At 36.2% G+C, this 16,200-nt stretch overlaps 1 protein-coding gene across 1 annotated transcript in view; it reads right to left on the reverse strand.

Annotated features, from left to right (window-relative positions):
* Positions 1-3,864: 3,864 nt before the first annotated feature.
* The window catches only part of LOC124613953 (hrp65 protein-like), a 163,854-nt gene continuing 151,518 nt past the window's right edge, over positions 3,865-16,200 (reverse strand). Inside the window, exons 12-14 of the transcript XR_006979662.1 lie at positions 11,392-11,437; positions 4,157-4,259; positions 3,865-4,041 (exon numbers count right to left, since the gene is read on the reverse strand). The gene's annotated coding sequence lies outside the window, so the exon portion shown is untranslated. The remainder of the gene's footprint in view (positions 4,042-4,156; positions 4,260-11,391; positions 11,438-16,200) is intronic.

The following is a 16,200-nucleotide window of genomic DNA, read 5'->3' on the forward strand; positions in this document are numbered from 1 at the left end:
AACTAGCACAAAGAGAAAATTATAACAAACCAACCGTAAATTTGTCAAAGCAGTGCAAAAAAGTTGAGAGGTACTGGGAAAAGAAATCTGACCCTATCTAACATTTCAGTTTTCCATATCTTGAGAGAGAGAGAGAGAGAGAGAGAGAGAGAGAGAGAGAGAGAGAGAGAGAGAGAGAGAGAGACTTTTGGCCCAAGGAGAAACCCCACTGTATGCGTGCGTGAGTGCCCTAGCTGAGAAATAGGTTTTGTAACAGCAACTACCAAGCGAACAATGGATTTGCAAGTCAGTCTGGCAAAACACCTTGATTAATCACGAAAATATAATAATAATTGTGCATGTTTAGGATAACTGCAACAGTGATAAATATTTTGCAATATCTGACGTTTGTGCAGATTTGTATTGCTGTAAATGGGTCATTTGATTCGAATTATTGTATTTTCTCAAAATAAGTTTCTATTTGTACAATAACACAGAAAAACCAGTAATTTCGGAACTGTTACAACATTATGCAAAATGTTTTTTATCATATACTGCATGTGAGAAGAAAACCTAAATATGTATGCATTAAAACAATTTTTTGTTTTCCATGTAAAATTTGAATTTTGTTGATTACACCATTGTTTGGGTGAACAGTTCAACGTAAGACTACTTAAACAAGCAAGTTGTTGTGACTAAATACTTCGAAAACAATCTTACGGGACAAGAATTTATTAAATCATCCCTTAGAAGATGCATACACCACACCAAAACACTTTGTAGTAATGTTAAACAAATGAAAGTGGCAGTTGATATAGTGTTTCTTTAATGAATATTTTGAGCACTTAAAGAGGATTCAGTGAAGATGTGCCCCGGAACACACATGTAACTACAGTGAGACGAACCTAAGTGAAAACCCTGGAACAGTGAACATAATTTGCAAGACCTGTGTGCAATATCTGGGCAAAATTATGAACAGCTCAAAAACATGGAATTTCCACATCTTTTGTGGTAATGCTGTGGGGACTTATCACAATTTTTTTTGTTTAAGCTGAACATCTGGAAAATATGGACCGTCAATTGTCCTGTAGGATATCACAGTAGTCACACAAGGCAAGGATAGCTTTATGCTTCAACATTTGAGGATTGGTTTATGATAATGTAGTTACTCAGAAACAAGACTGCAAGAAATTAGTGACTCTTGACAAATTTGTCATGTAATAATCCAAAAATATTTAAACTGTGCTAAGAAAATTACATTAGATTCATGCCTCTTCCTTCAAGAGCCTCCTGCCAGACAGCTGCTGGATGTGGCGTATGTATCTCTAATGAAGAAAGCTTGTAGGTACATTGAGACAGTCAAAGGAATAAATTAGGTGACAGAACACGTTGCACTAAAGGTTTGTGAAACACTACACTTATTGGGGTGACACTACCCATTGGGATGGTACGATAAGTGATACAAAACGCAATGCAACTTTCCATACAAGCTACAAGACAGCACAAGTCACGTTTCAGTTACAATCATGAGCCCTTCTGAAGAGGGCAAGATTGTGCTTATCGTTATTTAATGCTACAAATATCCAACAGTTTGGCTGTGGTTTTTTCAACATAAAAAATTTCTATGGAATTGGTCCAGACAATTTACACTTCAGCTACTCTTACAAAGCTCTGCACAAATTTTTGACTTGCTATTTCTTCTGCTGAGGAGCGACTCACTACAATAAGGTGAGAATGAGTGAATGACATTAAAAACTTCACCATGAGAAAAAGTCTATTTTTTATGACCACCAAGTATAGTACTTTATTCAGTGTGGTACACGATTCTGCTTGAGTAGTATTCAGGAGAAACATTGCTGTATTTCAAGTGAGAACAGTCACTATCAATGATGTGGCAATGGGTGGTAACTTCTGTATATGGTAGACAATGTATTTGGAGAAATGGAAGGAGCCTATGATAGGAAAAATACAGACATGTTCTTCTGACGACATGTTCAGGGCAGAGATTAATTTATCTGCAATGTCTTCTTCATTCCTTATGGATTCACAAATCCTGTAGGTGGGCATGAACTGAGCACATCACATGCTGCAACTTAAGAAATAAAGGTTACAACTGGTTAACATATGGCCATGTATGGAGCTTGGTCCGTAACCACAAGTAGTAGTTTTTCTAACTAGATACAAGTAGGCCAAATTGATTGCATTACTGTACTGGAACTGGCTTTCTGCAGATCATACATTTTTAGCAACATGGGCTTAACTTTCTCCCCTGCTAAAGTAAAAACTAAAAATGTTCAAAACATGTTGATCCAGTGAGTACATGGTTTCATCCACAATGATTCCCCACGTCGCAATCAGACGCTTTCTCCTCAATTCTTTGTGTGGTTTATTGGTAAAGAGCTCCACAGTTTTTCTTAAAGTACTTTTGTCGGGCATTGACATCTTTGGATATTTTTCAAGAAATCCCTTGAAGGCTTGACAGTTCAACTTACCGAGTGAAATTCTTCCTTGTGTAAGTGCTGCAGACAAATCTAATTTTAATTCCTTCAAATTTTGGCTTTGCTGTCTCTCCATAACCAGCCTCCACCTCCATGTGAACATATGATGCATCTCACAGCACACATTCACAGTCACGAACAGCAAGCTACTGATTCTGGTGGGACTGAATCACTCATTGTCGATTGCATTATTGAGGGCTAATTTATAGCAGTAAACCAAGAGAAGAGGTTTTTCAAACACACACTTACTTTTCACTGTTGCAGATGTGCTTTCAACTCCCGTGGGGAATTTACTGAAAGAGTTAGGCTTACTATTCGCACGTAAACAGCAAGATATGGAGACATTAACTGAAAGTTAGTTTATATTGATTAGAAATCTTTTAGCATAAATTGGAGTAAAACTTAAAGAAAGAAGGGGGGAAAGGAGATTATTGGCATGGTTGCGGGGAAAAAGGAATAAAGGTACCACAAATGGAACAAAGGTGCATGAGAAAATGGCTCTTCGCAACTAGAAACAAAATTCACACTGTAGTATCTTTCTGAACAGCTTTAATTTACCCTGAGACAAAAGGTGCACACCTAAAAATCCAAACCCTGGTAATGAGGTTCGTAAACAACTGGATCAGGTTCAATGTGCATGGCAATGGCAAGAATGATTAGAGTTTTAACAATAACAGAGTAGGTTAAGGAGATTGTTTATGCAAATGTATAATACCAAGCTATTTCAGGTGTAAGAGTATGTACTATATTGTATTGTATTTCCGTGGAGTGACATGGACTAATGCTGGATTCTAATGGACATGTTAATAATGAAGTGTCTTGCAGGTTATTAGTTGCTATGTTTATGTGGGCTTTTAAGTCAGTGTGAGAGGGGCAGTTCATTACTATCTGTATAAAGTGAACACGGTTTAAATTTATAGGACAAAGTTTTAGTTGCTTTATTAAATTGTGAAGTACACTGATTTAATTGAGAGGTCTTTGGTTTCTTTCGAAGGTTGTGTGTGTGTGTGTGTGTGTGTGTGTGTGTGTGTGTGTGTGTGTGTGTGTGTGTGATTATATATACTTCTGAAAGTAGCTGTTGTTTCAATGTTTAATACTGATACAGTAATTGTGGACCAATTAAAAGATAAATTTTTGTGTTTTCATCAGTAACACCAAAGTTTTATGCAAATTTGTTCTTTAATAAATGTTCTAAAAATGCGAAAGTAATACATATTGACAGTAGTTGCTGGAGATTCAAAAGGTTAAGTTTCCAACAAGCAATATCCCAACCATACTTGCAAGATGAGACATCATGTGAACATTCACATATTAAGTAGGAAGTTGTATCTGTTGTTCTTCAACAAAGGTTTGAACATTCATTGCAAAATGATTAAAAGAACAGAGAAAGGTTATTATGACATTTCTTTAATGTATAAAAACAAGCTGGACAGCAAGGCTACAGAAATCATCTTCCCTGCTGATACCCCAACTTAATTCATCGTAGCTGGAACAGTTTTGCCTTTCTTCAGCTGCAGGACTTTAAATCAAAATGCTTCCATGCAGCTTGAGATTTTCTGGCATCCTATAATAACAACAATAATAGTAACAAAATTAAAAGCTGCACATCCTTGAGCGCACGATTTTCATATAAAATTGTATATTAACTATTAAAAATAAATTTACAGCAATATACTTACTTCTTAATTACGTTACAGAAGTATCACAAGTGGAATCACCTATGCTGCCACTAGTATCATCTCAACAGGTATTTGGCAGTACTAGCCAAATTCGCCGCACTACCTGTAAAAAAAATTGAGAGAACTTTGAAGTTATGGGCAAACTATATACAAGTTTCAGGTATTACAAATAACTAAAAGCAAACACTGCAGTAGTAGTAGTATTAGCACATTGTTGAACAGTTAACTTTAATTTAAAATTCGGCTTTCATAGGACCAAATTGAGGAGCAAATTTCTGTAGTCATGGAACGAGTCAGTACATGAAATAATACAATAACAATACAAAATAATAACAACAATACAAACAAGTCATTCAACTTCAAGTGGGCCAGTTTCAGATATAGTCTCCACTTGACCATTTCTGAATCCACTGAAATTTTTTGAGTAGATTCAATGATTTTTGGATGCATATGTACGAAGTTTCAGCTTGATATCTTCTTTGGTTCCATTATAAAGTCTCTCGTAGAAAGAAGTCCCAATTTTGCACCAACTACATGCACGATGAAGTGCCAAATTTGATTAACTTTTATGAAAGGTACTCCAACCCTTTTACAGATGTGGACGAGTTAACCCACCATGCCCTGTCACTCTCCAGGTGCTGAGAACACGTTTAAATGTAGTCTTCGAGTTTTCCTTAAGCACTATTGACGTTTTTACTCATGCCATTCTTCCAACCTCTCGCTGCAACAGGTAACTGCTTCTGTATCTCTGTGGATTAAAAAAAAGTTTTGCGGATTTATCACACAATTGTGTGCCACGTTGCTTGCTCTCACCTGTACAAAAACTCACTTTGATATCTTTAACTTTTATGAAATTGAGATTGTTATGACCAAGATTCCAGACACACAGGGAAGGAATTGGGCGCATTGCCAGATACAGAAACAAGTGGACTGAATTGGGCATGCCGCACATTGCTGTCTGCTGGATATAAAACCCAACAACACGAGAACAAAAAGCGATATTGTTCTGCTCTAAATTTTAAATAAATTTTTTATTTCTTATCCACATTTCATACACAGAAATGTCAAAGATAAAATCATCCACATGCAAAGTTTATGAAATGTATTTTCACTTCTGCAAACACACTAATATTTCGTGAAATGCTTCACTTTATTTTATTATATGGCGAATACTGAAAATATTTCAGTCCTTTATCAAGCGAAGATATCAGAATGTAAGATGATGATCATGATATCTTCAGTCCAGAGAAATGGTTTGATGCTGCTTTCCATGCTATTCCAGCTGTGCAGCTGCTTCATCTCCCAGTAAAATGTACAAATGTCAAATTGTTTCACCAAATACTTTTCTTAAGATGGGTATTTCGTAGTGGCTGGAACTCCATATCTCATTGTAGGTAGCAGTGTTAACGGAAATCAGCACAGCTATAACAAAGCCTTGCTTAGCATGGGGTGCAGAGACCACATCTGCAGCAGTCAAAGGATTAGCTTACAAGCCCCTGGTTTTGTATACTCAACTAAGATTAAGCTTCAAAACCCATGTATTTTAATTTTTGACCTATGCCAGCTTCAGACTGAAGAACATCAGTCAAAATTTTTACTTTTCACACACATGGCCTACACACTAATGTAACAATGAGCAAGCAGAAGTAAGTGAAAAATCTCTCTCTCTCTCTCTCTCTCTCTCTCTCTCTCTCTCTCTCTCTGTGTGTGTGTGTGTGTGTGTGTGTGTGTGTGTGTGTGTGTGTGTGTGTGTGTGTGTGTCCATACTGCACGGGTTTAATTTTTTAGTTGAAACAGCTGAAATTTCTTAAACTGCTTTAACTGAGAATGGTGCAGCATCGTTGGAAACTGTGCTTACTCTGATCTTGTCTCGTAGATTGCACTGTTTTATTGGTTCTGTTGTCTACATATCAGCTATGTATAAGACACTGGAAAGTCAACTTATAATGTACATGTGAAAGTGATTTCTATGCATACTTATTTAAAATTGCAACAATAAACCATGTGCATTAAGTATTTTTACAGTATACTTCCATAAATTTAAATATTCTTTAATAGAGTAAAAACAGTGATGCTGTAATTATGACTTAAGAGTTTCCAAATTTTTTTACCCCAGTAATTGCTTTTATGTTTTTGGGAAGTTGCTTACAAAGTTTAACATTCATGTGGAAAGTTCCGTTTTGGCACAAGGATGTGTTGATATGGGTCACATGTAAGCTTTTGCTCTGTCTGGTACAATGATCCTGAATATTGCAGCTTTTTGTAATCTGGCATCCTCACTTATTACATTTATTTCAAATGCATACAAGGGTTTCCATAAAATAGATACATGGTAAAGAAGAAATAAAAACTTTAAATAGAGATTTCCACAATTGCTTCCAAACATGATTCTTTATGTCACAATCCCAAGAATTTAATTTCTTGATTGATACCTACTGGTTCACTGTTGATTCAGGCAAATGGGGTGACTATACCCATGTTTGGAGCATACTGGAATTTTAGTGTGATATTTTTTATTAGCTGTTTATTAAAAGCTGATTGTTATGTATGGTTGCCAAGTTGTTTCTGACAGTGTATAATGGTTTCTGCAAATCCTTCCTTACTTTCCCTTTAAATAGAATTGTGGTGTCATCTGCAAATATAATGTAATCATTTTATGAGCATTTGCATTTAAGCTTATTAAAGTACAGGAGGAACAGAAGGTGTCCCATTACTGATCCTTGGGGTGCAGCATATTTAATTAGGTTATCATCTGACAAATGTCAGAAATAGTTTTTACGTTCACATTCATGTTTTTGATGCACAATGCTTGCTTATGATTACTCAGGAAGGAACTGATCCAATTGTTGGATAGGCCCTGAATACCATATTTTACAAGATTTGACAGCAGATCCACCATGTCAGAAGTTTTCGATAAGTCAATAAATACTCTTGTTGATTTGTGTTTCTTGTCTGGGAGGTTTAGTATGTAACTGATGCACCTAACATTTTTGCAATTCAAGAGCAACCAGTAATAGGTCTGCAGTTGTTTACCTTAGTACTCTCACTTTTTATTACATTGGAATACCCTTTGATGTTTTCAATACATCAAGGAAGTGAGTGGTCACATTAAGTGCATTAGTATTTCGATTATGTTTGGTGCCCTCTTCTTTAAAATGTAGCAGGACACCATCAACGCCAGAAGAGTTGGAATTTATAGTTATTTTACCGATTCGGCTACTTCATCTTGTGCAGATGATGATTTGTGGGGCATTCAAATTCGTGGTCCATCAGCACCCGTACAAGTTCCAGTCTTTCCATTTCCTGTCTTGCCACTACCCAAATGATAATGAGGACAACACAAACACCCAGTCCAGTCCGTGAGCAGAGAAAATCTCAACGTGGCTGGGAATTGAACCCAGGACCGCGTGATCCAGAGGCAGCAACACTAGCCACTAGACCACGAGCTGCAGACACTGAGACAGAGCTGGTGGACACTGATCCTCTACGCTCCTTAATTTTATGTCAATAGGCTTGCAAGTTCTTATTTAAGTTAGACTATCATATAATCAGCAACAGCTGTGAAAAAGTTAAATGTGTTTGCTACTGAAATGAAACTGTTATATTTTACACAATACTATTTCCCCAGATTATTTTTACAAGACATAGCTTTCACTTTATTTGCTGAATTATAAATGTACTCATCATTACACTTTTTTGTTGCTATTATTAATTTTCTCAGTACTCTGGATAACTTCTTCTACAGAGTGAGGCATATTTCAAGTTACATATTTTATGAGGCAGTCTCTTTCTGGCATGAAATCATTAATCTTCTTCTGATCCAACTGTTCGTTCTAGAATTTTTCTGTGGTAATGAAAGTTAAAAGAAATGTGTTAATGTATCAAATATATCAACGGAGGTGTTAAATTTTTCATTTGTCATTTTTGCAAACCTGTGACAATTTTTAGTAGTTGTTGAAGTAGTTTATTTTACCCTGACTAATTTCTACATGTGGTTGTTAAGGAGAGACTCCACTGGAGCGATTTCAACCAAATCTGGTACACGCATACTTCAGTGTCAGGCAACAATCATTGTATGGGTAAGAACTAACTACTTATCATAGTTCAGGAAATATGACAATATAAATATTGAAATGTATGAAAAAAGAAAAAGCCACATCCTGCATAAAGTTTTAACACATTTATTCTTAACTACTAAGACACTACTACAGTCACATGAACTTATGGAAACCTCTGACATCTGGCAGCATTTTTGCCAGTTTAGAACTACAAAGTTCAAACAGGTAAAGGGGAAAATGACAGCCGTTTATAGAGCTGCAGAGAAGTGTAGGCATAGGGATGTTTACAAAATGACGTGCACAGCATACAGAAACTGTCCGGTCTCTTAATTCTTAATTTGGATGTTGCAATTTTACATCTGTACATTATGCACATTTCTCTGCGAGACTATTTCATAATTTCAAAGGTTTTTCATGAATACAGGGAAAAGAAATTTTTTCAATACTTCTCTACAAACACAGTTCATGTTTTGTTTTCTAATAGAAAACTGACGAAATGAATATCTACGCAATGCTGGGCTTTTCAGGTGTGTGTTGTGTGTGTGTGTGTGTGTGTGTGTGTGTGTGTCCTTTACAGTCACTTTAGCGAAGACAGATGGCATACCAACATGTCTGAAATTGTTAACATTATCTTTTTCTATAAAGCAGTTTCACATTTGAATACTGTAATTGTCCAGGAAACTGACAATTAGTTAAAAAAAAAAAAAAAAAAAAAAAAAAAAATTCCACAAATATGGCTAATTACTGGGGTAACATACGCAGCACAGAACTTTAGTATTCTGCGAAGTACCCTATCACATCCATGACAGTCCTGAGTCTTTGGTGATTTAATTATAAACTCAGTCTCCATCTCGTCAGTATCACTTAGGTGTATATCAGATAGTAATCTTGGAAAACCATTTTCTAAGAGTTAAATGATTGCCTGTAGAAACTCAGTTTTTTAAATTCATCTGCTATATTTAAAAGTGACATATCTGAAATACCAGTAATGAAAGCATTTTTACTGCATGAAGTCTACATCTCAGACCTTATGCTGTTGGCCACACTGCCTTCGCAAATGACGACATAGTTTTAATCTTATCCTGAGAATTAGCCATTTTATCTGATTATCTCACGATTTTTGCCTTCATAACATTTTTAAGAAACTGCGGTACTGTTTGTAATGGGCCATTGCAGCTCAATTTCTAACATTATGATATAACTGCTGCTCCATACTCCATCATGTCCTTATCCCACTAACCAGCCACCCAGTTTGGCTGTTAGCTCTACTACTGGGTACTGGGCTTTGATCATTTTAACTGCAAGTAACTTTCAAGGAGTGTGTGTTGAGGATAGAATTATATTTATAGTACATGTTATCAACACTATAAACACCTTGTCACTCAAGGTCTTTAATGAGTTGGAAGAAAGTATATGTTGCCACTGAACCAACATTGTTACACAGTTCATCATTACATTCAATAGGCTGTGTGTGTGTGTGTGTGTGTGTGTGTGTGTGTGTGTGTGTGTGTGTGGGGGGGGGGGGGGGGGGGCATGCGCTTTACATGTTACATCTTTTCATTACAATCCAATAGATTATGCACTCCAAAGAAATAACAAAATGCAACTGCCACTTCCTAGGTTAGGCTGACAGCACTAAATGGGAGAAGTGCAACCCTGTTCTGCTCGTCTCATCTCCCGATCGGCAGATAGATTCCAACACCCCACATGACAAAATAACAAAAGTTTAACAATTACTGCTTACTTATTCCTCTTTCCAAGTTCCTTCAGAAAGACCAAGACTGCACTTCACGTATTTCTGTATGGTCTACTTACTATTATGCGGTATACTGAGTAAATTTTTATTACTTTAACATGAACGACTATATAATGAAAAATCCAGGATGGAATAAAGACAATATTATGAAAAGGATAGACTGTTATTCACTATACAGGGTGATTCAAAAAGAATACCACAACTTTAAAAATGTGTATTTAATGAAAGAAACATAATATAACCTTCTGTTATACATCATTACAAAGAGTATTTAAAAAGGTTTTTTTTCACTCAAAAACAAGTTCAGAGATGTTCAATTTGGCCCCCTCCAGACACTCGAGCAATATCAACCCGATACTCCAACTCGTTCCACACTCTGTAGCATATCAGGCGTAACAGTTTGGATAGCTGCTGTTATTTCTCCTTTCAAATCATCAATGGTGGCTGGGAGAGGTGGCCGAAACACCATATCCTTAACATACCCCCATTAAAAAAAAAAAAAAAAATATAATATAATATCGCAGGGGGTACGATCAGGGCTTGTTGTACGCCAGTGATGAATTGCTCTGTCATGGGCTGCCTGGCGGCCGATCCATCGCCTCGGGTAGTTGACGTTCAGGTAGTTACCGACAGATAAGTGCCAATGTGGTGGCGCTCCATCCTGCTGAAATATGAATTCTTGTCCTCCTTGTTCGAGCTGAGGGAACAGCCAATTCTCTAACATCTCCAGATACTGTAGTCCAGTTACAGTAGCACCTTCGAAGTGCCATCTTAGCATCAACTGACGCTGACGCCTAGTCAACAGCGCCTCAAGCGAACAAATGTACAACTAAATGAAACTTTATAGCTCCCTTAATTCGCCGACAGATAGTGCTTAGCTCTGCCTTTTGTCGTTGCAGAGTTTTAAATTCCTAAAGTTGTGGTATTCTTTTTGAATCACCCTGTATAGTGGAGATGCTGAATCACAGACCGAGACTCAACATTTCTCTGTATGGTGAATAACCATCTATCATTTTCAGATTACTGTCAACGACTAGAGATGCACACTTGTTTTAAAAGATTGGCAAAAAACAAACTGTTTGCAGTTTAGATAAAGTGTTCACTAAATTTACTTTTCTAGTTAATTTAAAACAAGTTCATACAGTATCACAGCAAAAAAATTAAAATTATTAAAATTACAAAGAGACTGTTGAGCTGTCTAGTACATACTTACTAGCATACTTCCAGTATAGCCAGTACAAATGATCACAAACAAAGTACTATCAGTTTTCATAGCCACAAGTTTTTGCTGGGTAGAGGAAACAGTGTTCTACACTTTGAAGAGGTATGCAAATTGTCAAAGATACAGCTCAACTGTCTCTCTGTGAACTGAATAAATTTCTAAACAGAAATTTCCTTTTCAGATAGTTAAGATGTCTTACCACTTTGCTCTTCTCAGTCATTTTCAACCACAAATCAGTCAATGCCCTGAAAGAAATAAAAGGAATAACCTCAGTTTATGTATTACCCTTGTTATATACTTTCATCTAAACGTAACGCTGTAATGTTAGCTACAACAACATCCCAAATACATAAATGAGGAGGGGAGGGGAGGGGAGGGGAGGGGAGGGGAGGGGAGAGAAAAGGAGAGGAGAGGGAGGAAAAGAAATTTGATCTTGTTGGGGAGTCAATCAACAGAGTGCACAGTCATGTTGATAAGAATACAGATTACTTCAGTATTTGAGTGTGCCACTAGTTATATTTTCTTGACGCTTGACAAATTCACGTGCACACACTGCACCTGCACATATCGCATAAGAGTACATATACAAAAAAACATTTTTAGGAGCGAGGCCACCTGATATTTCTGAAACAGAACAAAATGTGAAAAATGTGATTAGCTAGGTATGCACCTAATGTGATTAGCTAGGTATGCACCTATGTCAGGGCCTCACAGATAGGCAGGAATGCACAATCCACCGATGTAAACAAACATCGGTTTCTTTGTTTTAAAATAGCATATGTTTTTTCTACTGAAAAGGGAACTAGAGGTACTGTTCGTGAGAGCACATTTGTTTTCAGTGCCCTAAACTTCATACCTTCCGAAAAATGTTGATTTTTAAATGATGAAGACAGCAAAGATCTAAGAATGCCTACAACAGGCTTCAGGACAGTGAAAGCAAATCACATTACAGCAGTAGCTGTGGCACTGTTGAGGAAGTATAAGATTTAGTGCAGTGAAAAAAAGTTTGACATCACATACCTCTAGCTTTCATCTCAGTAGGGAGGAAAAACCTACGCCATTTTACAAAAATATATCTGTTTTGGTGTGATGTTTGTTTACCTGTTGGGATTTTTCATTCCTGCCCGTTGTTTGAGTCTCTGACATAGGTGAATCCCTGGCCAATTACATTTTTCATGTGTGTTTTATTTCAGGAACAAAAGAGATGGGAAAGTTATGTGGGACACACTATACACAGCAGTTCAGTTCTTATTAACCTTTTGGCTACAGTGCACTGCCACAGCAGTTGCAGTATACCGGGCCTTTTTTGAGATTGGCAGCAGCAGCTGTTTTGAGACATGCACTAGATTATCATTGTAACCTGATGAAATAAAGAGGTCAATTTGTGATTGTTGCACAGCTGCTGAACTAACACAGTTTTAAATCAAAAACACATAATTACCTAAATTACTTCGTTGCCAATTCAATGTATACTTATGGTGACATTTCACAACACTTTATACAGTAGTTTGTTGAAAATCTGAAAGATGACATTTCAATGTTTATCATGTAATTTTGGTACAATCTGCTTCTTTGCAGTATGGTGTGAGACAGTAGTGTTGTTATAGACTGTTGTAAACATGTGTAATATTCTAAATAAATGATCCCAACCCTCAGTACCAATCCAAAACCCATAATGAAAACAAGGCTGAGAAATTGTCAGTGCACTGGAAATCCTCAGCACAGAGTACTGCAAGAGGCATGGCAATGCAGTGCCACAGGCATGATTACTAAGGGGTCAATCCATTTCAAATCACCCAGGCGATGTTGCTCAAGATTTTTGATGTTCTTGATTTTTTTAATCATGACTTCCCTATAGACAGACATTCACAAAACACTGTTTTAAAAATTTTTATAAGTCAGTTTTTTTCTGGCAGCCGTTTTTACAATGGCGGTTGGGCAAATTTTAGTGGAAATCGATGTTTGCGGAAAGTTTAATTGCCATGTTATTTTAAAAGATATCAGAATAATTCAGAAACCAGTGTGCTCAGCATGAAATGAACTTCAGGCATATTTTTTTAAAATTTCTCTATCATGCAAGAGAGTCACTCAAACTCTTTCTGTAAAGACTCTGAAAAATTTATCAAACTTCACTTTCTAAGGCCTTCAATTTTCATGAAAGAAGAGAGACTCCCTAATAATATGTTATCTCTGTGTTGTGTACTTACGTAACTACCTCCAGTAAAAGTTGCAGTCCTGAGAATGCACTCCTGTTTTTTCTAGAGCTTTTCAAAATTGGGCCAAAACCCTTCTGACGTCAATTTTTGCAGGTCAATATCTAAAAAGGGACTGAATGAAAACAAGTGAAAATTTTACAGAATGTTCTTGATTCTCATGGGCATATCTCTCAAAAAAATTATGACTGAGACTCAACTACATTGAGAGTAATAGAGCAGCAAATTTCAGTAAAAACACTACCCCTTGTGCAGTGCAGTGCCAAGTTAGCAAACAAGTACTTGAAATTATTACAGTTGACATCAGTCAAATGATGTTTAAATCATTACATACAATAAATGATCAAATATTTCTACTTTTAAATAACAATGGACAGAGATAGCAGTTATCAAGAGTTCTAATTCTTAAAATTAACGGTACTTTGTTGTACTACACTTGCATACAGTATATACATAATAATGTTTCTCCATGTATACAGATTTAAAACTTCAGTTTTAACTACTTGCCAGCTGCATTTTCATTAGGGAGTTTAACAAACACAATATTTCATTGCATAGTTTATCAGTTATGTTGTGTGTTCTACCAGACACTGTTGTGAGTTCCAGTGGAGTCAGCTTTCGTACTATTTTATTTGCAGGCACCCAAGCAGTGTCATTTTTGGAAAGTTGAAAGGCAGTTCTTGGATCAGAAGGGTGAAAGAAATGCACTAAAACATCATTATCTTCACTTTTCTCTTCAATTTTTCCAAGCTACCACTTATCATACATACAAACTACTGCAATAATTTCAATTGTAATAATTTCAAGTCCTTGTTTGCTGACTTGGCACTGCACTGCACAAGGGGTAGTGTTTTTACTGAAATTTGCTGCTCTATTACTCTCAATGTAGTTGAGTCTGTCATAATTTTTTTGAGAGATATGTCCATGAGAATCAAGAACATTCTGTAAAATTTTCACTTGTTTTCATTCAGTCCCTTTTTAGATATTGACCTGCAAAAATTGACGTCAGAAGGGTTTTGGCCATTTTTGAAAAGCTCTAGAAAAAACAGGAGTGCATTCTCAGAACTGCAACTTCTACTGGAGGTAGTTATGTAAGTACACAACACAGAGATAACATATTATTAGTGAGTCTCTCTTCCTTCATGAAAATTCAAGGCCTTAAAAAGTGAAGATTGATAAATTTTTCAGAGTCTTTACAAAGAGTTTGAGTGACTCTCTCGCATGATAGAAAAATTTAAAAAATTATGCCTGAAGTTCATTTCATGCTGAGCACACTGGTTTTTGAATTATTCTGATATCTGTTAAAATAACATGGCAATTAAACTTTCCTCAAACGTCGATTTCCACTAAAATTTTCCCAACCGCCGTTGTAAAAACGGCTGCCAGAAAAAAAACTATGATTTATAAAAATTTTTAAAACAGTGTTTTGTGAATGCCTGCCTATAGGGAACTCACGATAAAAAAAAAATCAAGAAAATAAAAAATGTTGAGCAATATTAGAAATGGATTGACCCTAAGCCCTACATTTAGTATTCTCACACCATTGCTGGAATGTGCTAAATTCTAGTCCTGATCAAAACTTATTAATCCCTCAGAATGTCATTGTTACACTGATGGAATCATCGCATTCCCTATATGCAAGTTCACTGAAGTGTGTTGAGCTTACCAGTTAATCCGTGAAACATTCGTAATCCGCAGAAAATGATCCAACCCAACACTACACACAAACACTGCCACTATGAGGTGACTTACTGATATATTTGGAGTCAAAGTGCACCTTTCACCCAGCATAATAATATCAGACCACTTTTGCTGAAGGAAATATAAATTCATCTATACTCAGTATCTGCTTCTACAGACAACTTGGCAGAGTACTTTACTGTTGTCTGCATTTCCAGGAAAAATATCTACTGTAAATAGAATTAATACTGTATGGAGCACAATCAATTCAAACAATATGCTTTAAAACCCTATTCTTATTCTTAGCTGTGCTTCAGCCATGTACACTAGCTACAGAACAGGAATAAACTCCGACAGTTATTTTGGTGTTCCTTCAGCATGTTGCATCATTTCTCAGTAGAGTGCAGGTTCACTTAAGAGCACAAGATCTTCAAATATGCTTAAGATAGGTCCATTATGGAAATTTACTGTTCCCACAATTCATGTAGTTGAGACTTAGTAATACAGTGGGAAATATATGGCAACTCTTATTGCACACCAATTTCCCAATAAACTGAATTATTCACCTAACTTCACTTTATATTCTTGTGTGAAACCTGTGGTATGTTCCAACTAATTCACATTCTAGATGTAACATGGATTGCAAATTTAATTATTAAACTTTAGAACGTCACTCCATACATATGGTGTCCCAGAAGGAATGGTCAATATTCGAGGATATCTGCCAGTAACAATCATTGGAACCAAAAAATCTATTAATACAAGCTCTAAAACGTGTACCTTAAGAGCTATGAGCAGTTCATCTCCACTAATGTGAAATACATTTCTACAAAAGTAATGCTCATAGTTCTTAAGGTACACATTTTAGAACCCATTATTACTAGACTTTTTAGCTTTGAATGATTGTTGTTCTCATATCCTTTAATACTGACAATGCCTCCTGGAGCAATGTGTAAAGTTTTCTTTTTCAAGTTGTGAGCTTTGTATCTTTATCACCGGAGTAATGACAGTTCTCATTATTGCAGCAACATGTTAATACAATGGTCCAGCATTTCTGCTGGTGTGGAACTACCTGTAATATTCAGTTCAAATCTCAATTGAGAAAAATATTTTTG

This window comes from Schistocerca americana, chromosome 4, assembly GCF_021461395.2.
Source record: "Schistocerca americana isolate TAMUIC-IGC-003095 chromosome 4, iqSchAmer2.1, whole genome shotgun sequence".
NCBI classification, from domain to species: domain Eukaryota; kingdom Metazoa; phylum Arthropoda; class Insecta; order Orthoptera; family Acrididae; genus Schistocerca; species Schistocerca americana.